This window comes from Belonocnema kinseyi, chromosome 2, assembly GCF_010883055.1.
Source record: "Belonocnema kinseyi isolate 2016_QV_RU_SX_M_011 chromosome 2, B_treatae_v1, whole genome shotgun sequence".
Lineage (NCBI taxonomy): Eukaryota > Metazoa > Arthropoda > Insecta > Hymenoptera > Cynipidae > Belonocnema > Belonocnema kinseyi.
The window spans coordinates 140448126-140465201 of record NC_046658.1 but is presented as its reverse complement, the minus strand read 5'-3'; positions in this window follow the sequence as shown (position 1 = coordinate 140465201).

Sequence of the window (17076 nt, the reverse complement as noted above, 5' to 3'; positions counted from 1 at the left end):
GTATTTCTCGTATCAATAAAAACTCCAAACGGTTTTGGTTGCTTATGTTACGGTTGGCCCCGTGAAGCCGGGTAACTAAAAATGTTCTTTGCTTAGCTACACGGTATCCGCGTATAAGATAAGTTTCAGAAGTACATAATGTGACTGAGATATATTCTCAATCTTCGTTTCCATTGGTGTATCGTAATGGGTTCCATATTAATCAAGAAGCTAAAACTAGAGTAGGATTTTTTCTGGTCTAAACCGTACGTAATCTGACCTCCCGCGCGGTGGCGAAGAATTATACGAGGTCGGCTGCGATCACGCCTCCTCTTAGAACAACTTCTGATTTTCCCTTGGTGCTGATATTTGCACGCTGACCCCGGTCACAAATTAGTTAATGTTAACAATAATACTTATCCGAGACGATTCGTTCACTTGCAAAAATTATTTTAATAATTACAATCGCTATTAAAAACTTAAACAGGATATCTCCAGCATTTGCCCAAGCCCCCCCCCCCACCGACCCAATAACAAATACACCTTATTAAAATTTATACAGTTCATAAGCGAAGTACGTACTATCATTAGATATTTCAGAAGTAGTTATCAGTCCTAATTTAGTCAATAAAATAATAAGATCAGGTACCTAAAGCACATGAATAATATATGATCCGTTCTCTCGAAGAACAGTTTAAGTCGAAAAATGTCATTTTGAGATAATAGCATTTTTAAGAAAGTACATCGCTTTATTAATATTCATATCCATATTTATTAGCGTACTAATAAATTAATGCTTGAACCTTTTAAACGGAGAAGGCCGGAAAATGTCTTTAAAAAGATGCGCAACGTGGGATAGAGTGATAGTGTTGCAAGAATTTGATTTTAAACTGATAATACATTATTACAATTACATTTATTATGCAGAAATAAATAATAACTGCAGGAATACGTGGGAAGCCGTAACCACTGTGCTCGGTCAGGTCCCAAGGACTGGTTTTTATACCGACTGCGTAAACTTATCCATTTGGTAAATTGCTTGAAACTTCACATACACATGATAGAGGCGCGCAACCTGACGTAATAATTCGTAAATTTTAAATACGACCTGACTCGACAGAAGCCGTTTTTTAGAGAACGTGCCATAAATTAAACCGTTATCTGCTTGATGATCTCGCAATACTCCTGAGTATCTGTGTGGCCACAAAATGTTGCTTCACAGTATTAGAAATTTACATTATGTATATTGCAAGATCGAAATGTAAACAAAGTCAAATTTTGTAATAAGACATATGAAAAATTATGTGACTAATAAGTCCAAATTAAATCTTGTACAAAATTCGAAACAAATTTTAATAGTTGACTTTACTTCTACCTTAACGAATATTTTATCCCAAAGCTTCTTGCAGATTCTGTTCTGTTCATTACGAGATTTAGAACAGTGAACCATAAATGGTCCTTTCCTAACAGACGATAATAGTTTGTGTCCGTGCTAAGATGCCAAAATTTGGCGGTGTAGATCCCGCATCAACCGCAATTAATAGGATACGCAGTAGGAAGTTATATTGTTGGCTGCAGATAGACTGACTATCTCTATTACTGGCTGACGGCAATGCAGAAATTTGCATTCGTTTTATCCAAAAAATTAGGAATGTGAACCGCGATCTTTCGGTAAAGTAAATATGTACATCATATACAGCCAGTAATCTAGGTTTCTACATCTTTACCTTGTAAATTAGGAACCTATAGTACCTTTGATTAGGAATAAAGGAATCTAGATTATCTGTTAGGCAGAAGTACCTATTAGGCGATGTTTTTGGTTGTGTTGGTGTATGTGGTATTGTTGCTAGAGATAGGGGTGGATCCTTAAGGGTTTTCTTTATTAAACGAAACTAAATTATCAACCACGGCAAAAATCCGTGTAAGACTTTCACTTTACTAACTAAAGGTGAACTTAATTTTCCCACTTTACCGAATGAAAGCATTGCATATTTCTACATTATAAACTGATTTAAATATAGATTTCTGCATTATCAAACGATTGAAATGTACACATAGGATTCAGTGGATTGAATGCTCAAACCTTAGCACGAAAAATAATCATTATCCTATGTTGGTAACTTTCAAGAACTGGTTTACTGTCATTACATGATGTGATTATTTTAATGACATATTCTATGCCACAGCTTAAAATGTCAGCAGTTTTAGTGAAATAATTTATATTGTGTAAAATCTAATCCATGAGAATTGCTTATAAGCTCATAGAATGTTTGAAATCCTTTAATATACCTTTAATTCTATATGACGAGAAAGTCACGTGACCAAACTTTGTCCTCAATTTTTCTTTCTCGACTTATGTCCACACGGAATGATATGTCGTGTTAAAAATTTGGCACGCTAAATAGAAGGCATGCAGGAATGTGTGTCTGGTCCTAAGTAATTCGAATCGTAAAAAAAGTTTTTTTTTTGAAATTTCTATTCGAGAGAAATACTGACCGTGCTGTAAAACTCTGCAAGCAATTTTCCATGTTGTAAATGGGCTATTTATGTAGTTTATATTGATCAAAGTGGGGCAAAATAGCAAAGATCGCTCACGAACATTATGCAGAAATAATGCAAAAACTAATTTTTGCACTGGAAATGCAAATAAACAAATTTAGTCTGGCATGCGTATCAGCTGTGTCAAAGCAGCAGTATCGCAGCTATTAGATAACTTCGAAATTCTACGGGTCGTTGGGTAAAGCAGATTGCATGATTACCGGCAGAGAAAGTTACAAGTCAAACTTCTGCTGTAAAGCCTAAGTGTGTCCATCGATATTAATTGTTTTCATGAATAAACTTTTTTCTTACTCGAACTTTTTGCAAAGCCACAAACGAAATTCTTTGGATAAATTAGGAACACCTTGCAATGACGAAGAACAATATTTTTGTTTTCGCTGTGATTTATTTCTACTGCTTCTTTTCTTTTCATTCTTCTTCTCCTTCGAATAATTAAAAAATTTAATCATGAGTTTGGCAGAAGAAGATGATACATGGTTTTTTTGTGTTTCAAAAAGTTTGCTGCTTAATTGTGACCAGTGTATCGCAAGCGTAAGAGAAATATGGCACAAATGTTCGGTTACACGCGAAATATACTATAACTCTTTTTGAGTATCCTATTTGGGATTGTTGGACAATCCGCGATTTCTTCTGAGGTCATTTCTTTAACCTCGCCGCTATTCAAGTTTATTTTTGCCCTATTCCAAATGCCAGCAACAGGTTTAGTCGAATACATTGCACGAAGAATCGTGTGTCTGTCTGTTGATTTTTCCAAAGTAGCACAGGCGTCACCACTTGACGTAGATAGAACAATTTTTTCTTCGGTTGGCATGGGAGTGAGAACATTGTTTTTGCTTCTCCGTCCAATTGGTTTATCGGGAGGAAAGACATAAATTCGAAGTTCGAATATCCGATTTGGATTGTTGAGAGGACTTAGTCGTATAAATGGAAGTTCTTCAAATCTAAATCCAAGTAGCCATGCAAAAGTTTCCTGAAGAGGAATCCCAGAACTATCACGGAGAGATGACTCAGCTCGATGTTCTAAAAGGAGAAATTCAGGCCAACATTTTTGTTTTAAGTACACATTCGGATGTCGGTGTGTCACGAGTTGTAAATGAAAATCTAAATAAGAGGCAGTTTTTTAAGCTATCCCATAATACTAGTATTCTAGGACACAATCCTTTCTTATACTTTAAATCGCGTAATTCAGTTAATTCTTAAAATTTGCAATGCAATTGATAGAAATCTTTCCTTATGATCTTACATAATTCGGACAGTAAAGAACATACACCAATATTTGTTCATTCAAAATTGATAAGCTTTTCTTTAAAAATGTATGAAGTATTTATTTATTTCAAGAATTAAAACAGTAATGTTACAGGAAATGTTTTTTCTCAACACGTAAGCTACGATTTATTGAAATGAAATAATTTTAAACAAAATTAGTAAGAAAATACAGTAAGTAGAAATTTAAAAAAGAAACCAGTATATAATTAATTATTTCTTGTGATTTTTATACTATCCGGAAACAAAATAAGTTTTTTTTCACTAAACACGAATGATTATATCATTTTGATTCATAAAATTTTAGAAAAAAATGCTATTTTAAGCACGTAGTTTTTTATTTTCTTGATACTTTTCAAATTCGAATTCTCACAGTTTCTTTTCTGAAATATCTTAATATCTTAAAATCTTAAAATTAGTTAATAAACAAACTAATATCTTAGTAATTTTTGAAATTTTAAAGATATCTCATTGTAGGTATCGCACTTTGCTTAACTTGTACCCAATACCAAAAAATTATTTATAAATGCAATTTCCTCTTTCATCATAAATATTTTAAATTTTTCAAAAATAAATTTGAGTAAGAAACAAAATAACATAGAAAATTACATCAATTTTTGAACCTTTTCGATAATTTTGATTTGCCATATTGGATCAGCGATTTAAAATTTTTTAAACCGCCAATTTTATCCAGACAAAAACATGTTTACTATTCCAGGCCCGCCATATTAAACACTTATCGTCACCCAAAACGGATGCACTTATAAAATAAAATTCTCAATTCTTCAAAGCAAGATTTCGCACTTAAAAAGGATAAAAATTGGAACCAATTTTTTAATTTTCAAGACAAAAAAAAAACTTCCGAACCCAATAACACGAAATCTTAATAAAAGAGTTAATTTTCAAATAAAAAGTTAATTTCAGACAAATAGTTGAATTAGAAAAAAACAGAAGCTTTTTTTTAAAATTATAAAATTTAAACATTAATTAAAAATTAATTTTTTTCCACAAAATAGTTTAATTTTTAAACGAAGAGATGTATGTCTAAATCGATGGGTCTTCCGGAAAAAAATAACTTCGTAACAACTACAATCTGAATTTACCTACAAAAAATCAATAATTTTACCACCCCTTCTCCACCCGAGGTCTACTCACTGCGAAATCTTGAAATCTTAAAACTATAATTGTGTTAGTCTCAACAGAATTCGCATAGAGAGTTCTAAGATTTCTATGAGATTGCTGAGATTGCCCAGATTTCCAAAACTTGTCGAGACGTTCATTGAATTGTTATTGAATATTGAAAAAAAATTTCATGTTTTAAATCATTATTTCTTCTCTATAAAATTCGACCCCGAAAAATCTCCTGGGTCACATATGACTCACAAGGACGGCGGGGGGTTAATTTTTAACCCATCAATTTTCAATTTAAATAAAAAATCTTCTAGCAGGAAAACACATTTTTCATAGGTTAGTTGGAATTTCATCGAATCAGTTTAAGTTTTTATTAAAAAAGATTAATTTTCGATGAAAAGTGAAATAGTGGAATTTTCAGTTGAAAATTAATATTCAAGCAAATAAGTGAATATTCGGTCAAAATTTCTTTAAGTTTTCAACAAAATACATGAAATTTCAACTCACTGCGTTGTCTTGGTACGAATTGATGATCCTGGTTCGTATTTTCTGCAGAAGTCGAGGGCATAGACGTATGTCCGAAATCCCCGCCATGGAAATGTTCTTCAGAACCCAAATGATTTAGTAGACTTGATATTTCAGCTGCAGTCAAAACCTCATTCTTTTCAGGAGAAGATGGGACCCAGTCGTTTTCTCGCCTTCCTGATGGTTCTGTAATAATACTGCTGATATATTCAAAACTCAGCATATCTGATCAACATGTTCTAGATCTTGATCGAAATGACATGCAAACCGCCTTAACATAATTTTACTGTCATCCTTTTATTGATATGTCCTGGTTTCGTGGCCATAAATAGGAGTGGGTGCGAGTACAGAATTGTACATTTATACTTTAGGGCATCCAGTTATTTAAAAGATTTCTTGGAATTTATAAATATTTTTGAGATTTTAAGCTATTTCAACCCCTTTATTGCTAGTGACACATGAATGGACAAAAAATGTCGCGCTACTTTTACATCATGACAAATATGGGCATTTCAAAAGAAAGTTATTTAAAGTGATCCGATTTAATTGTGACTTAATACTTAAGTATTTTTTGCCCTAACTATCACTTAAATATTCCATCTCCAAATGTTATTAATATTTCATTTTTGTCATACTGGATTAGACATTTTGCTTTTGAAAAATGTAACTTCAAATTTGAATTGAGTGACCCTAAAACCATTGAACCAGCAAATATTTCTCGCTTCTGAATTGTTTTTTGAAAACTTTTTGTAACAGAACTGTTATCTCATAATAGAGCTCAGTACAGCCCTGCACGAAAGGGTTGCTGGGCCGTATCCGAGATTGGCCGGAACCTCCCGACTGGTCCCGAAGTTATGCGCGACGGAACATCCCGTCGTCAGTGTCTACTCGTTCCTTCGGTCATCAACCAGTCTTACCATGTGCTAACAGTGCTCTCCTATTCGATGTCACTTAGTGCTCACTCCCTACCATGGAAACGCTTCGCCAAGGAAGGTCTCCAGTCACCGACTTGCTGACGGTCACTCATCTCCATGTGAGTGGCAATGAATGCCGTATTGTTTTAATTACAAACACCTCGTTTTATTTTGTATTCACCTTACTCTCGGCATTCCACATCACATATCCCTCCTCAACATTACCTTCGTAATACCTAGCTCCCAATAAAATTACCCACACACCTTATCCTTTGAAAAGTTGTAACCAACTAAGAGAAAGAAGACACAATTTCAACTTAAAAATTAAAAAAGAATACTCCAAAACTACTACTGTTACACATTTATGGTGTTTTTGTGTGCTATTGACCCAAATTTGTTGCTATTTGCCTTCATTTACCTGCAAATCTTATGCTGATTATAATTGATGTTATATGCGAAATGATTTCTTATATGCACTCTTATTTATTCAAATGGACATAAAAGTAGGAAATTAGAAAAATATGAGCATCCATTAAAATTTTACATTCGGTAACTTTTTAAAAATTAAAAACCAAAATTGACGGATAGCTAAGGGAATGGCGTAACCTGAAAAGAAAAGCATCATGATTTTGATTCTGGCGAAATATTTAAATCAGCCAACAAGGCAACACATCCAGGCGTGCAATTAGGTTCGCGCATCAGCGACCGGTACCCTCACGAATCTCGCAAGGTCACGCGGCGTACCTTCACAACAAAGAACCAGAACACGGAAATAAACACATTTTCAAACTCTGCGATGATTTAATATCTAATTACAACATTAATTAAAAATATTCCAAAAAAATTCGAATATTCTCATCGAAATGGAAATGAAATAGAAACCGCTTATAGTAATAAATTGTAGGGTGTCAAAGTCATACGGATATAAAGGCAATGAGACATGGGTATTGCTAGAAAAAACACAGAAATCCCCACAATAGGCAACAGGTCGATCAAAGACAGAGTCCTTCAAACAATAATTAAAGAATCAACGCAAACTCAAAACAACCAACCCCTACTCCATGGCATCACTCAAACCTCTAACGAAACATTTGACCCCACAAACAATACCTTTTTCTGGGATAATAAAAATTTATCCACACTAGGCGCGTCTATAGAAAGACATAACCTAAGGAAATAAAGAAACGCAAGTTTTCGCCTAGAAAATAGAAATAAGTCGGAAAACCGCCCCAGACAAGCCACGAAACTTTTAATCGCGATTCCTGTTTGGGAAACAACAAATGGTTTATTTTAGAAACCGACAAACTTTCAGAGAGTGTAGAGTTTGACGAGTTCATAAATACCAGCTACTTATTTTCCTTTCGGCATGATACAAATACCATTTCAAATTATGAGCAATTGGTCCATTGGTATCCGGAATAATAAAGAAGACAGCCTAGCGCATTTCCTGAATGAATTAAAAAGAGTCAGAAGGGGTTATTAGATAAATGATCCAGACATCTTCAAAAACTTAGAAGCACTATTGTTGATCGAAGATGCAAAAGATTGATGCGAAATAAATAACAATTCTTGGAGTGGTTCATCGGATTTCACCGAGGATTTTCAAAACGCGTATATGGACGAGCGCTTTTCAGAAAAAATTAAGCAAAACATAACATTTATTTACGAAAATCTCATAATTAAACACAAAATTTATATAAAGCAAAATGATTTTTAAACGTTTAAGCAATTAGAAGATTTAGGCAAAGAATGGGAAACTGAGGAAAAAGAACCTTACAAAAATAGATTTCCATTTTCAACATTTCGATTTCCATGCCCACCTTTTCAAACCAATATCAACCAAATTTCAGACCTAACTTCAGACCTAGATTTTCGCCTGGTTTCCAACCAAATTTTCAACATTGATTCCAAAACAATAGGCCAGGATATCCCGAGATTCACAAGCATCCCCACGAGCAACAATTTCCAACCAAAATGGGTCGAAATACTCCAAATTAGAAAAGCTAACAGGAGCACAATAGAGTCAGAATTTCACAAGCGTTTCTTTCGCATTTCGAAATACCGCGGATTTTTCACACTGATATTGGGACGGAATTTGGCAACAAAATTTCAAGAGAACTAACCAAAATTTCGGTAAAAGGCACATTAAAGCACCTAAATTTTACCACCAGGCCAACCCAACCGAGCCTTACAATAGTGCAAATAAACACATTATTAAAACCTTCCTAGATAGAGACCATTCCACCTGGGATGAACATATAGATGATTTGCAGTTCGCGATATATACTAGCAAAAACTCGTCCACCCAAATTACCCCAGAATTTTTTAATTTAGTTCATGCATTAGAAGTAATTCAGTCACTCGGAAAGAATATTGAAAATGATAGCGAAATAGAATTTCAACGCATCCATAAATGGACAGATAGACTAAGAAATTTACAAATTATAAAAAAAGAAGTTCAGAAAAATTTGAACCAATCAAATGAAAGACAAGTTTCGAATTATAATTTAAGAAGAAGACCAGTAGAATTTAAAATAGGAGACAGGCTATTAAAAAGGGTAAGCAAACTGTCAAAGAAAGCAGATAAAAAGGGAGGCAAACTATATAACCAATATGAAGGTCCTTTTATTATTAAGAAAAAGGCTTTCCCAGCTATACGCGGATTATTAAACCTTAAAGGAAAAAGTATAGGTGAATGGAACGTAAATGATTTTAAATGATAAAACGTGGGTAAAGGTACCAGCAAATAGAATCATTAAATACTAATCAACGTATGTTAGGATAGTTATACTCAAAATGTGGCAAAATGACAAGGGATCAATGGTATTAACAACGGCAGCTGACTTAAAACTTAAAAACTGACTCAATAAAACCTAAATAATGTGACGCATTAGATCTTAAGAACAAAATTAGACAGAACGGAACTTTGCCTTCCAGAAAAAAGAAAATACTAAAGTACTAACAGCAAAACGCAGAACATAAAATCTCATAACAGGAAACAAACTACTCTGACTATTTGTTAATAAACCAAATTATACAGCTTAAATATGATTGAAAGTTTGTATAAGTTAATGAAAGATAATCATTAAGGAGGATCAGATGCGGAAAAATATTGAGAGAAAAGGAACTTCCAGCACATAACTAGGGACAATTGTGAAAAACTACGATATTAATTCCCCGAAAAATTAACAGCTGAATTATTCCATATACAATATAAACTTTTTTTCCAACGAAAAATGATTTAAATCTAGAAACACTTTACAACTCCAGACTCAAATAGACAGATTTACTCATAAGAAAACCGAAACATAAATAATGAAGAGATTGAGAACTATTAATAAAAAACCTTTGAGGAGGATATCAGAATTACAAAATCTTGTATAAATCCCTTGTCTTTTCGAGACTATCAGAACTGGAAAGCGATATAAGGAAATTCTAGGTATATACCCTAACCCCCGTTGGAAAGAGTGGGGGCAAAAGAACTGTTACCTTAGAATAGAGCTCCGCACGACCCTGCACAAAAGGGTTGATAGGCCGCATCCGAGACCAGTATTGCCCCGTGCTAACATTAATCTCTTATTCGATATCACCCAGTGCTCTCTTCCTACCGTGGAAACTTTTCGTCTAGGAAGGTCTCCAGTCACCGACTTGCTACTCCTCTACAGGGAAACTTATAGTCCGCCAGCACCCGCCACGGGCTGACGGTCACTCATCTTTATGTAAGTGGCAACAAATGCCGTATTGCTTTAATCACAAACACCTCGTTCTATTTTTTCTTCACCTTACTCTCGGCATTCCACATCACATTTTCCTTCTCGGTATTACCTCCGTAATAATTTTTGACACGATGTTTTCTTTTTCCTCCGACTGTGAAGGAGTTCAATAGGTTACGTGGAATTTTTGTTTCTTGAATTTTTCAAATAATCACGCATTGCAAACAAAATAGTTTGATATTTAAAAAAGTTAACACACCTAATACTGTATAACTCTTTGTGATTGAATCTGATGATGATATTGGACATTCCGCAATTTCTACTGTGGTCAGTTCTTGAACCGTACCGCTATTCATGTTTATTTTTGCCCGTTTCAGCTGCGCAGTAACAGGTTCACCCATATATATTGCTCGAAGAATTACGTGTTTGCTTGATAATTTTTCCAAAGTTGCAAACACATCACCATTTGACGTTGATAATACCATTTTTTCTTCGGACGGCATTGGATTAAAGGCACGGTTTTTGCTTCTCCATCCAATAGGTTTATCGGGAGGAAAAACGTATCTTCGAAGTTCGAATAACCGATTCGGATTTTTGTGGGGACTCAGTCGAATACGTGCAAGATCATCAAATTTACATCCAAGTATGCTTGGGAAAGTTTGCCTCAAAGGAGATCTGGACCTGGCACGAAGAGATGGGTCGGCAGGTGGTCGGGAAAGAATCTTTTCCGGAGAATATCTGCGACGAGAAGAAGAAGTTGACGGTCTAGAGCCACGGAAACCCGGATTAGCGTCACCATCATGAAAACGGTTGGATTGCGAACTTAATTCTGAAAAAAGAAATACAGGTTAACATTTTTGTTTTAAGTACAAAATTGTATGTTAGTACATCAAGATTTGTTAATAAGGTTGTAATTGAGGTGCAAAATTCCGTAAACGCCTATAACTTCTCACGGCTTTAGCATATAGAAACTTTCATGCGCAATCATTTTCATATAAGCCTGTGAAGCTTCACCTGATAATTCAGCGTTACCAAGCCTGATATAATATAATTAGTTCCAAACAACGGCCTACTGTTATATTAGGAGTAATCTTTTTAGGCTTCCGGATCGAATAAGGTCACATGAAATTATTTCACTGTGAGTAGGAAGACCACTGGATGATTTCAAACAAAATTTCGAATTTGAATTTTTAAGGATCGTTTCTAGATGTAGAACTTCACTGCGCATCTTTTTTCACGAAGATCAAAATTTTTAGCTTTTTTATTTTTCTAGTTAAACCCAAAAAACTCTCTTTTTTGAAAAAAAATCAATTTCAATTGGTTTTCCGATTCAACTCGAGCTTAATCGATAAATTTTTAGTCAATTTCAATCAAATTTTGACGGAATGAAGTTCTAAATGTCTTTCGACTTAGAATGGGTTAAGATTCTGTTTCTGTGCCGTGCAAATTAATTGTATTCATTCTGAATTTACTAGAGAACCTTTGTGCTTAGTCATGCGTGACCTATATTTATCATAGCGACATAGCGTTATTTGCTCACTTGTTTGCAGACGCCTAAATCAAATAGAAATATCTGACACAGCTGCGAATGTTAACATTCGAAAATGTCCAATTTTGACGTCCTGTTTTCTAAAATAATGAATTCAACAGAGATAGCATTGATAAAAAGGTTACAATTTAGCAAGAATCATAGGGTGTAGTCAGTAAAACAATACTTTGAGTGTAAAAAAAAAGTAATATTGATTAAATCATTGAAAAAACATATTTAGACGGAGAGCTAGCTACATAAAAACGGCTCGAAACAATTCCTAAGATCAGAGCCTGAAAGTTGTATGTAAAACCCTAGTACATCACTGAATGGCTACTCTGCTGATGCAAAACGTTTGCGGATGAAAATGCCAGCCAGTTTTCCACGTTGAAAAACTTGCGAAAAAGCTCGAGATGAGTTCCACGTAAAAACTGTTTAGAAACATTCTTAAGGTCTCAACTAACAGCGGTAAAGCAATGGCAGAGGTTTAGACGTACAAAAAACCCTTGGCAGAGGCGATTGAAAAGTGTCCGAAAACCCCCCCGAAAAATCGATACGATTCCCGCGCCCAACTTTTTTCCCAACATTCTTTAGCCCTTAACTAAGAGCTGTGCGTAATGGCAGAAGTTTTGGATGATAATAAACCCTCGGCAGAGATTAATTAATCGGAAACTGTCAACAAATTTGTTAATACACGATTGTTCGCTAAGTTGCAAGTTGAGGCTAATTTCATGTATGCCATTACAATTATTTTCAAATTCTACCCCAAGTAAAAAAAATATCAAGATACGGTTAAAACTCGCTGAGAAACTCGAATTTTTTATCGCTCGTTCAATTTGAAGCCACTCTATTTGAATATAATTGTAATGGCATACATGAAATTAGCCTCAACTTGCAACTTAGCGAACAATCGTGTATTAACAAATTTGTTGACAGTTTTCGATTAATTAATCTCTGCCGAGAGTTTATTGTTATCCCAAACTTCTGCCATTAAGCACAGCTCTCAGTTAAGGGCTAAAGAATGTTGGGAAAAAGTTGGGCGCGGGAATCGTATCGATTTTTCGGGGGGGTTTTCCGACACTTTTCAATCGCCTCTGCCAAGGGTTTTTTGTACGACTGAACCTCTGCCATTACTTTACCGCTGTTAGTTGAGACCTTAAGAATGTTTCTAAACAATTTTTAAGTGGAAATCATCTAGAGCTTTTTCGCAAGTTTTTCAACGTGGAAAACCGGCTGGCATTTTCATCCGCAAACGTTTCGCACCAGCAGAGTAGCCATTTAGTGATGTACTAGGGTTTTACTTACAACTTTCAGGCTCTGATCTTAGGAATCGTTTCGAGCCGTTTTTATGTAGCTAGCTCTTGGACTAATTGATACGGGTTGAGATTCGGCGAGCGGAACTGACAAAACTAATTTAATTTTTATTGCAATTATAGATATATTAGATTATTATATTCACCAATAGAACTGAAAATAACGGACAAGGCTGAGAGCAGACTACAGACGATCCTCATATTTTCTGATTCAAAAACATACTGATTGATGTTATAATTAGACATTCAATTAAGAACGTAACTAATACATATTCTACTGCTTTATCAGCTTATACAATCTATACTTTTTCGTTATCACTTACATTGAAGGAGGCAGACTTGTGCCTCTGAGATATTTACATTTGATAAAAGTCAGTTTCAATTCAAAAAGATTTCGTAATAGGTGCTCGAAACTGATATCACAGTTTATGTACATTCACCTATTTACCTTGCCTCTTTTTACCTTGCTTCTCTCCTAAATTCACGCTCAATCACTTCCCCGACCACGGGCGCGCCGGCTTAGCGTCTGAGAATTGTTTCTCTATATTTACGTTGCCGTCGATATTTTAGAGCTTTTAAGACAATCCTAAATTCAAAAAATCACTTTACTGATCACAAAATTTCGTGATTAATAGCTCAGAACTTTAAATCGGCTATTTGTACCAAAATTTTGAAATTATTAGCTGTGAGAATTAAAAAAGGTCACTGGAGTCAAATAAATACACTTTTCTTTTTAGTTTGCATATAATTTGCACCCTTTACATGTCGTGATAGATTGGAGGTTGTGTTTCATCCATAATTTCATTACTCCGTTCCTTTCGCGTTACTCTTGCGTTACTCACCTATGATAGTAAAGACCTATTCATACCTCGCTTGCGATCATGAACTCTGCAGGTGAGTTCATTCTTCATAACGGTTTTATTATTTAAATGAATAGCTTTTGAAAAATAATATCCATATATATATTTAGGGTCAAAAAGAAATATATTTTTTTTGTAAATTATTTTTTAAAATATTTTGTCCCATGCTATTGCTGGTAGTGCATAGCCCTCGGGGTGCAGACATTTTGCTCCCTGATGCCGAAAGCAAAAGAGAAAAACAAACTCTTAAAAAATAGGAGAGAGATTTAAGTCCTATGATCAATTAGAAGCCCGAATAGATCAACTCGAGGAAAAGAGGAACATGTGGATTATTATCGTAGAATGTCCGAATTGTTAGATAGCGAAAGAGTAAAGGATTCAAAGAGAATTTATAAACCAAAGCTCAAATATTCTACTATTACATTTGGCTGTGAATAATGTCTATGAATAATATTAGTCATGAAATGTATTTCTTTTTTCGACTGTGCACAATCATAAATCTAGGTCACGAAGATTAAGTTAAGGGATACAGGAGGAAATTCTTCATCTCTTGAATCTGGGAGCTGATAAAAAGAAAATCAAAGCTCATTTTGAGATGAAGACAGTTCCAGTTATTCTTTTAAAGGATATTAGTAATATTGCTGCAAAACAAAAAGGGCCAAAAACTAATTTGTCTGAAGTAGTGAATCCTACTTTGTTTTTCAAAAAACCCAATTTTTAAATTTAAACCTCGATAACTTTTGACCTAATTCATATACTTATTATCTTCTTTCTGATTCTAATAGCTTTCATCGTCTTCTTATAGCTTCCATCGTCTTCTTTTAAAATTCTTTAGAAAATTAAAAGTAGGTTTACAGTCAACTAAATCGCAACGATTGACCTGAAAAAAGTAAAAGTCGATTATATCCAAAAACCCACCTTTAAATATTTTTCTAATATTTTCCTAAATTTTTATTTTGATAATGAAGATATTTTGTAAGGTTGATGCTTGCTAAATAAATTTTTGAGCTAGGAGAATTTTTTTTTCTTACAATCGAATTTCTCCTTTTTTTGGAAACAATGACAAATACGACCAAAAGTTGAGGTAAAAGTTTGCATGCCTAAAAAAGTTATATGAAAAATATCTTTTGTTCTTTTGCAACCTCTTTCATTGTTTACAAGAAAAATTAAAAAATTTGGAAGAATAAATAGGTAGGGTTTTCCAGAAAATATTTTTTCTTGTCTGTTTTCGAAATTTAAAGAAGAAAACAAAAATGACTTTGTGGAAAACCCCACCTTTTTTATTCTTCCAAATATTTTTCAAACGTTTCTACTAAAAGGAGAAAAGCATCCCATCAACACCATGCGGGCTAAATCATTTTTATGGCCGGAAGATTTTTTTAAACGTGCAAAGTTTAATCTTAAAATTTTTTTGTTTCTGATATTGTTTTCAAGAAAAAGTAGAAAAGTCGATTGTAAGAAAAAAGAATTCTCCTGACTACAAAAGTTATTTCGTAAGCATCAAACTTACAAGATATCTTCATTATCGAAATACAGATATAAAAAAATTGGCAAAAACTTACGGATGGGTTTTTCTGAGAAAATCGATTTTTAATTTATTCAGAAAAACCTTTGCCATTTTGTTATCTGTAAACCTTTTTTTTTTAATTTTCCGGTGGATTTGGAAAGAAGGCAATGAAATGCATAACTAACTGAAAGTTTTTTTATCGGAAAAATGCGTGTCGCCTATTTTTCTCTAAAAACCTACATATTGCGTCCACGAGAGATTCTGCCCGTCCCCGAACATCTGTGCAGAAACTAAATCTACGACTTCTATGTAGAATCATTTAAAAGATTAGAAAAATTTCACGTCGCCTCCGATCAGGTTGAAATAATTTTAATAAACCAGTGGTAAAATATTTAATTTCAAAGAGAAGGTTTTTTTCAGCAAAACTAATATCTTTCAATCTTGAGTTCAACATTTTGCCAAATCTAGAAAGCCTTTCACAAAAAAATGAGGAAATCCTAAAATCAAGAGAAAATCCTTCTTTTTAAGAATGAAGATTGCGACTAAATATTATGTTGTTGCTGATGATTCATAAAATAATTTTCTCTTGCTGTATAACTTTCCAGCAATCCAAAACTGCGAGATTCATCATTAACCTTCATTTTATATAAGGTTAAAATTCAGATTCCATTAGCGATGAACCTCGTACTTTTGACTTCCCAAAAAGTTCTTACTTTTAATTTCATGCCTATTATCATTTCTTATGAACTGCTTTCTGGATTTGTTTAAGAGTTAAGCTAAAGATTTCAAAATGTTAATTTTGCTAAAAAAAAACTTTTGACTCTAAAGTTAAATATTTTCTTTCTGATTCATTAAAATTATTTCAACCTGATCGCATTCGACGCGAAATTTTCTAATATTTCAAATCATTCGAATACAAAGTCGTAGATACAGTTTCTGTACGGACATTCGTTTTTGAAGTGAAGTATACATTTTCAAATGATCCAAGAAATATCACCCACACCTTCCATCGGTAGCATGTTAAATATAAGAATTGATAATTTAATTAAATTTAATGAGACTTAATGTGTATATTTATTAAAGTATGCAAACTGTCTTACACGCTAATGCTATTCTTATGGGAGTGTATGCGGGGTTGCATAATTTTGGTAACCCCAGTGTGTCCACCTTTTATAAAAGAAACGCTTTAAAGTTACTCGGAGTGGGTAGAATTGGATGCCACATATAAATAACTTAAAATTAGGGCGCCAGTTTATTTATTTGTTGTAGTCGACGGTAAGGGAGAAACAAAAATCGTCGGTGTAGGAATACCAGTAAAGGTAGATCGCGATAGTTTAAACTGGTTACTAGATTCTTTCAAAAGGGCTAATCCATCGTGGTAAAACATAGAATGTTTCATCACGGATAAAGACTTACTGAAAAGGGATACTATAAAAGAAGCTTTTCCTGACGCGAAAGCTTTCATCTTTATCTTCCATACACTAAGAACTTTTAATAAAAAAGGACGCTGCAAAACATTAGACATCACGCCTAGTCAAAAAGACACTGCGAAAGAAGTTCTTAAAAATTTGTCTACTCTGCTAACGAAGAAGAATATATGCAATAATATGCAAAGCTTAAGAAGATACCACAAAGTATTATTGATCACTTCGAAAAGAATTGGCACTCCATCCGACAAGAATGGACAATTTATTTTATTCTTTTTTTAAAAACATTTTTTAAATAACACAAACAACAGAATAGAATCTATAAACCATAAAATAAAGCAATTTATCAGACGAAAC